At 39.7% G+C, this 6,000-nt stretch overlaps 1 non-coding gene across 1 annotated transcript; it reads right to left on the minus strand.

The window, feature by feature from the left end:
* Positions 1-1,585: 1,585 nt before the first annotated feature.
* TRNAL-AAG (transfer RNA leucine (anticodon AAG)) lies at positions 1,586-1,667 on the minus strand. The gene has a single exon. It is a non-coding gene; the product is annotated as a tRNA-Leu (tRNA).
* Between the last annotated feature and the right edge of the window lie 4,333 nt (positions 1,668-6,000).

Consider the following 6,000-nt stretch of genomic DNA (forward strand, 5'->3'; position numbering starts at 1 on the left):
AGGAACGTATTACATGTACCACCACGAACATAGTCTACATGATCAAATGCCCTTGTGGACTATGTTATATTGGTAAGAGCAATCGGATGCTTAAAACTAGATTTATTGAACATAAGAGTAAAATAAATAATCGTGCGGAAGACACCGCTCTTTTTAGACATTGCTCTGAATTCAGTCATCCCATTTCATCACTAAAATTAATGGGTATTGAACATATCAAAAAAGCTAGGGCAGGATTGGAAAAGGATGTTTTATTATTACAACGTGAATCATTCTGGATCCACACTTTAGATACAGTATTCCCTAATGGACTAAATGACTTTTTGTCATTAGGATGTTTCATTGAAGAAAGGTAAAACCACTTATTCCATAGGCTGCTGCCACTGCCTGCTGTTATTGGATAAATATTTAAGCTGTCAGAATAGTATGCCACTGGGGCTGAGCATGTTTAAGAATTGACAAAACCAACCTTTTTTTAACTTTTATTATTATTCACTGTTCATAGTAAATGATATGTTAGCAGCTTGTTCAACCGTGTTGTGCTGATTTATCACTCCGTTTTTTTTTGTTTTTTTTCCCTTTTTTTCTCTCTTTTTTATAATATCGTGGACTTCTAAAAAATGGAAGATAACTCCCTCCAATGAAGAACAAAAGAAGATGACACATGGAAGGACCTCTATTGAAGAAAATACGCTGATCAACTTATCCATTATACACTCGCAGGATCACATTTAAAAGGATTAACGTTAGTGCAATGATTGGTACACAACATGCACTTCTGGCGGTTCAATTTGAAGGAAATCGAATGGATACCTACTGCGCATGTGCGCGCTTGAAACGCATGAGATCGTGCGTTCCAACTACTGAGGACAAGGAATGATCAAAGATTGACGCTTGTGCAATGACTCATATGCAGTCAGCACTGACTGCGCCTCGAGTGTATGTCTACTGCGCATGCGCGCATTTGAAACACATGAGGACGCTGCGTTCCAACCTTTGAGGACCCGAATCAATGACGTCACAAAGATGGATACCGAATAATCAGGAAGTGCGCATGCGCGCATTTGAAACGCACGAGGACGCTGCGTTCCAACCATTGAGGACCCGAAGTGATGACGTCACAAAGATGGATACCGAATAACCAGGAAGTGGGAGGACATGAACATCACGATATCTAAAGGAGGACTTACAGCTGTTGGGGATCACCTATTCAAGCTTGCACACTGGACATTGGTTCAAGGAACTGATTAAGCACATGGACTTCATCAACACTGATTGAACAGGTTGCATTGTGGGGATTTGGGGCACTATTTATATGTTGTTAGACCAGATTTGTATATGCCATTGTCACTTGAAAAAGACCTCCACGGTCGAAACGTTGTGTTGGCTCAAAAAATGAGTTTGAATTTGCAAAATCCGCTGTGCCCTCTGTTCCTTCCTCTTTGAAATAGATATCAGACATAAGATGTGGCTGTCAAAAACATAGACATGAAACAGTTAATAGTGGTTATTAGCTATGTTGGCTCTACAGTGATATAGAATAAGACAAAGTAAGTAATTGTTACTACAGGCAATAAATAAAGATTGGCAGCGGTGGGATTTGAACCCACGCCTCCGAAGAGACTGGAGCCTTAATCCAGCGCCTTAGACCGCTCGGCCACGCTACCACATGAGCTCTTGAATGTGTGGTATGATGTTTGTAAAGGGAACTGATTTATATCATATGTTTTCTTTGCATGTTTAATCCCCTCAATACAAGCTCCACCACATGCAGGAATTATCCGGTTATTTCTTGGGCCAAAGCATGAAGCCTTCGATAGCTCAGTTGGTAGAGGGGAGGACTGTAGTGGTAATACAGCAATCCTTAGGTCAATTGGTTCAATTCCGGTTCGAAGGACTTCTGTTTTTTATTTTCAAACTCATTCAGATGTTTGATATTATGTCAAATAAAAAGTGCAATTGGGTATCAGTATGCCAATAAGTATACATGCTTAATTCTGCTACAGGAGGAATACACATGAAATTCTCTTTATATAAATACATAAATTCATAACACAGATACATTTCATTACTGACAATCTGCCTGTAAATACAATGACCACAAGCTCTCTCTCCCTATCACTAAAAGATCAGGTAACATTAATGGAAATCCCGCACAGCATTTGGTTACCATGTAAATAAGCATATACATACCATTACTTCCCTCTGTGTTTTGTTCTTCTTGAATCTTATATCTAGTTTTAATAAGGTTTTTATGAATTCATATTTCCTAAATCCTTTCAGGATGAATGTTTTGGAAGCATTTATATAAATATAAAATATTAAATATATATTTATATATATTATATTTGGTTAATACCTTCTTTGACAATGTCACATATATCTGAGGAAAAAGTTCATAAGCGACTTGAAAAAATGTAAATAAATAATGCACCTGGCCCCTATGGCATACATCCAAGAGTTCTCAAGGTGTTAAGCTCAGTAATAGCCAAACCATTATATTTAATATTCAAGGACTCCATTTCCACAGGCTCAGTACCACAAGATTGGCGTAAAACAGATGTGGTGCCTATATTTAAAAGGGAGCTAGATCACAACCGGGGAATTACAGACCTGTAAGCCTGACATCAATAGTGGGGGAACTACTTGAAGGTTTAATACGGCATAATATTCAGGAATACCTAATGGAAAATAAAATTATTAGTAATAGTCAGCATGGATTTATGAAGGATATATCATGCCAAATTAACCTTATTTGTTTCTTTGAGGAGGTGAGTAGGAATTTAGACCAGGGTAATGCAGTTGATGTGGTCTACTTAGATTTTGCAAAGGCTTTTGATACAGTTTCACACAAGAGGTTGGTGTACAAAATAAAGAAAATTGGACTCAGTAATAATATATGCACCTGGATTGAAAACTGGTTAAAGGATAGACAACAGAGGGTTGTCATAAATGGAACTTTTTCAGGTTGGGCTAAAGTCGTGAGTGGAGTACCTCAGGGATCGGTACTGGGACCCCTGCTTTTTAACTTGTTTATTAATTACCTTGAGGTTGGCATCGAGAGCAAAGTCTCCATCTTTGCTGATGATACTAAATTGTGTAAGGTAATAGAATCAGAGCAGGATGTAATTTCTCTTCAGAAGGACTTTTAGAGACTGGAAACGTGGGCAGGTAAATGGCAGATGAGGTTTAATACAGATAAATGTAAGGTTATACATTTTGGGATGCAAGAATGAAAAGGCGACACAAATTAAATGGGGATAAATTGGGGGAATCCTTGATGGAGCAGGATTTAGGAGTGCTTTAGGAGTCAGGAAGGAATTTATTTTTCCCCTTATGAGATATTATTGGATGATATGACTCTGGGGTTTTTTGTTCGCCTTCCTCTGGATCAATAAGTAAGTATAGATAAAGGATAAAGTATCTGTTGTCTAAATTTAAAAGTAAGTCATTGTTGCTACAGCCAATAAACAAAAATTGGCAGCGGTGGGATTTGAACCCACGCCTCCAAAGAGACTGGAGCCATTGACTGTCGGACCCGGTTGGGGTCGAGTAAGAGGGTCCCCCTGAGCTAGGGGCAAAAAGAATTAACCCGCTACCTTCCCTAGGACCGGAGATACAATTTTAATATGACTGAACTTGGCCGTGACCAAGTTCCCACGCCAATTTAGTGATCAAAGCTTTTCTATGGATATTGTATCCGCTTTCGGGGTTTGCGGTTTGGCTGGCTGCCAGCTCGTTCCTTGAGGTCGGACTCGAGGAATCCCCATTGAAATACATTACTCCATTAATTTCAATGGCGGAGTTCCGCTCGTCCTCTCGGGCGCCACCTGCTGGTCTTTTCTGATATTAGGCCAAAACCACGGAAATCTCCATTGACTTGCATGGAGCTCCAATGGCGGCCTATGGGATGGGCTGCAAATGGGGATAGAAAAGGCGGGAAGGGGAACAAAGGGCAATAAACATGTTAATGCAATTCACCCTGGACATTCACCCTGGACATTCTCATTAAGGCTGACAATGAGAAACATTATACTACCCCACATTTCCTGAGTTCACCCAAGGTGGGCTGCTATAAATGTTATGGATGTAGCATTTGTAACAGTTTAAATACTGGAGATAAGTTTTACCATCCTAGAAGTGGCAAGATGTTCACTATTAAGGAACGTATTACATGTACCACCACGAACATAGTCTACATGATCAAATGCCCTTGTGGACTATGTTATATTGGTAAGAGCAATCGGATGCTTAAAACTAGATTTATTGAACATAAGAGTAAAATAAATAATCGTGCGGAAGACACCGCTCTTTTTAGACATTGCTCTGAATTCAGTCATCCCATTTCATCACTAAAATTAATGGGTATTGAACATATCAAAAAAGCTAGGGCAGGATTGGAAAAGGATGTTTTATTATTACAACGTGAATCATTCTGGATCCACACTTTAGATACAGTATTCCCTAATGGACTAAATGACTTTTTGTCATTAGGATGTTTCATTGAAGAAAGGTAAAACCACTTATTCCATAGGCTGCTGCCACTGCCTGCTGTTATTGGATAAATATTTAAGCTGTCAGAATAGTATGCCACTGGGGCTGAGCATGTTTAAGAATTGACAAAACCAACCTTTTTTTAACTTTTATTATTATTCACTGTTCATAGTAAATGATATGTTAGCAGCTTGTTCAACCGTGTTGTGCTGATTTATCACTCCGTTTTTTTTTGGTTTTTTTTCCTTTTTTTCTCTCTTTTTTATAATATCGTGGACTTCTAAAAAATGGAAGATAACTCCCTCCAATGAAGAACAAAAGAAGATGACACATGGAAGGACCTCTATTGAAGAAAATACGCTGATCAACTTATCCATCATACACTCGCAGGATCACATTTAAAAGGATTAACGTTAGTGCAATGATTGGTACACAACATGCACTTCTGGCGTTTCAATTTGAAGGAAATCGAATGGATACCTACTGCGCATGTGCGCGCTTGAAACGCATGAGATCGTGCGTTCCAACTACTGAGGACAAGGAATGATCAAAGATTGATGCTTGTGCAATGACTCATATGCAGTCAGCACTGACTGCGCCTCGAGTGTATGTCTACTGCGCATGCGCGCATTTGAAACACATGAGGACGCTGCGGTCCAACCTTTGAGGACCCGAATCAATGACATCACAAAGATGGATACCGAATAATCAGGAAGTGCGCATGCGTGCATTTGAAACGCACGAGGACGCTGCGTTCCAACCATTGAGGACCCGAAGTGATGATGTCACAAAGATGGATACCGAATAACCAGGAAGTGGGAGGACATGAACATCACGATATCTAAAGGAGGACTTACAGCTGTTGGGGATCACCTATTCAAGCTTGCACACTGGACATTGGTTCAAGGAACTGATTAAGCACATGGACTTCATCAACACTGATTGAACAGGTTGCATTGTGGGGATTTGGGGCACTATTTATATGTTGTTAGACCAGATTTGTATATGCCATTGTCACTTGAAAAAGACCTCCACGGTCGAAACGTTGTGTTGGCTCAAAAAATGAGTTTGAATTTGCAAAATCCGCTGTGCCCTCTGTTCCTTCCTCTTTGAAATAGATATCAGACATAAGATGTGGCTGTCAAAAACATAGACATGAAACAGTTAATAGTGGTTATTAGCTATGTTGGCTCTACAGTGATATAGAATAAGACAAAGTAAGTAATTGTTACTACAGATAATAAATAAAGATTGGCAGCGGTGGGATTTGAACCCACGCCTCCGAAGAGACAAGATTTGAACCCACACCTCCGAAGAGACTGGAGCGTTAATCCAGCGCCTTAGACCGCTCGGCCACGCTACCACATGAGTTCTTGAATGTGTGGTATGATGTTTGTAAAGGGAACTGATTTATATCATATGTTTTCTTTGCATGTTTAATCCCCTCAATACAAGCTCCACCACATGCAGGAATTATCCGGTTATTTCTTGGGCCAAAGCATGAAG

This window comes from Ascaphus truei, chromosome 4 (assembly GCF_040206685.1).
Source record: "Ascaphus truei isolate aAscTru1 chromosome 4, aAscTru1.hap1, whole genome shotgun sequence".
Taxonomy (NCBI): Eukaryota; Metazoa; Chordata; class Amphibia; order Anura; family Ascaphidae; genus Ascaphus; species Ascaphus truei.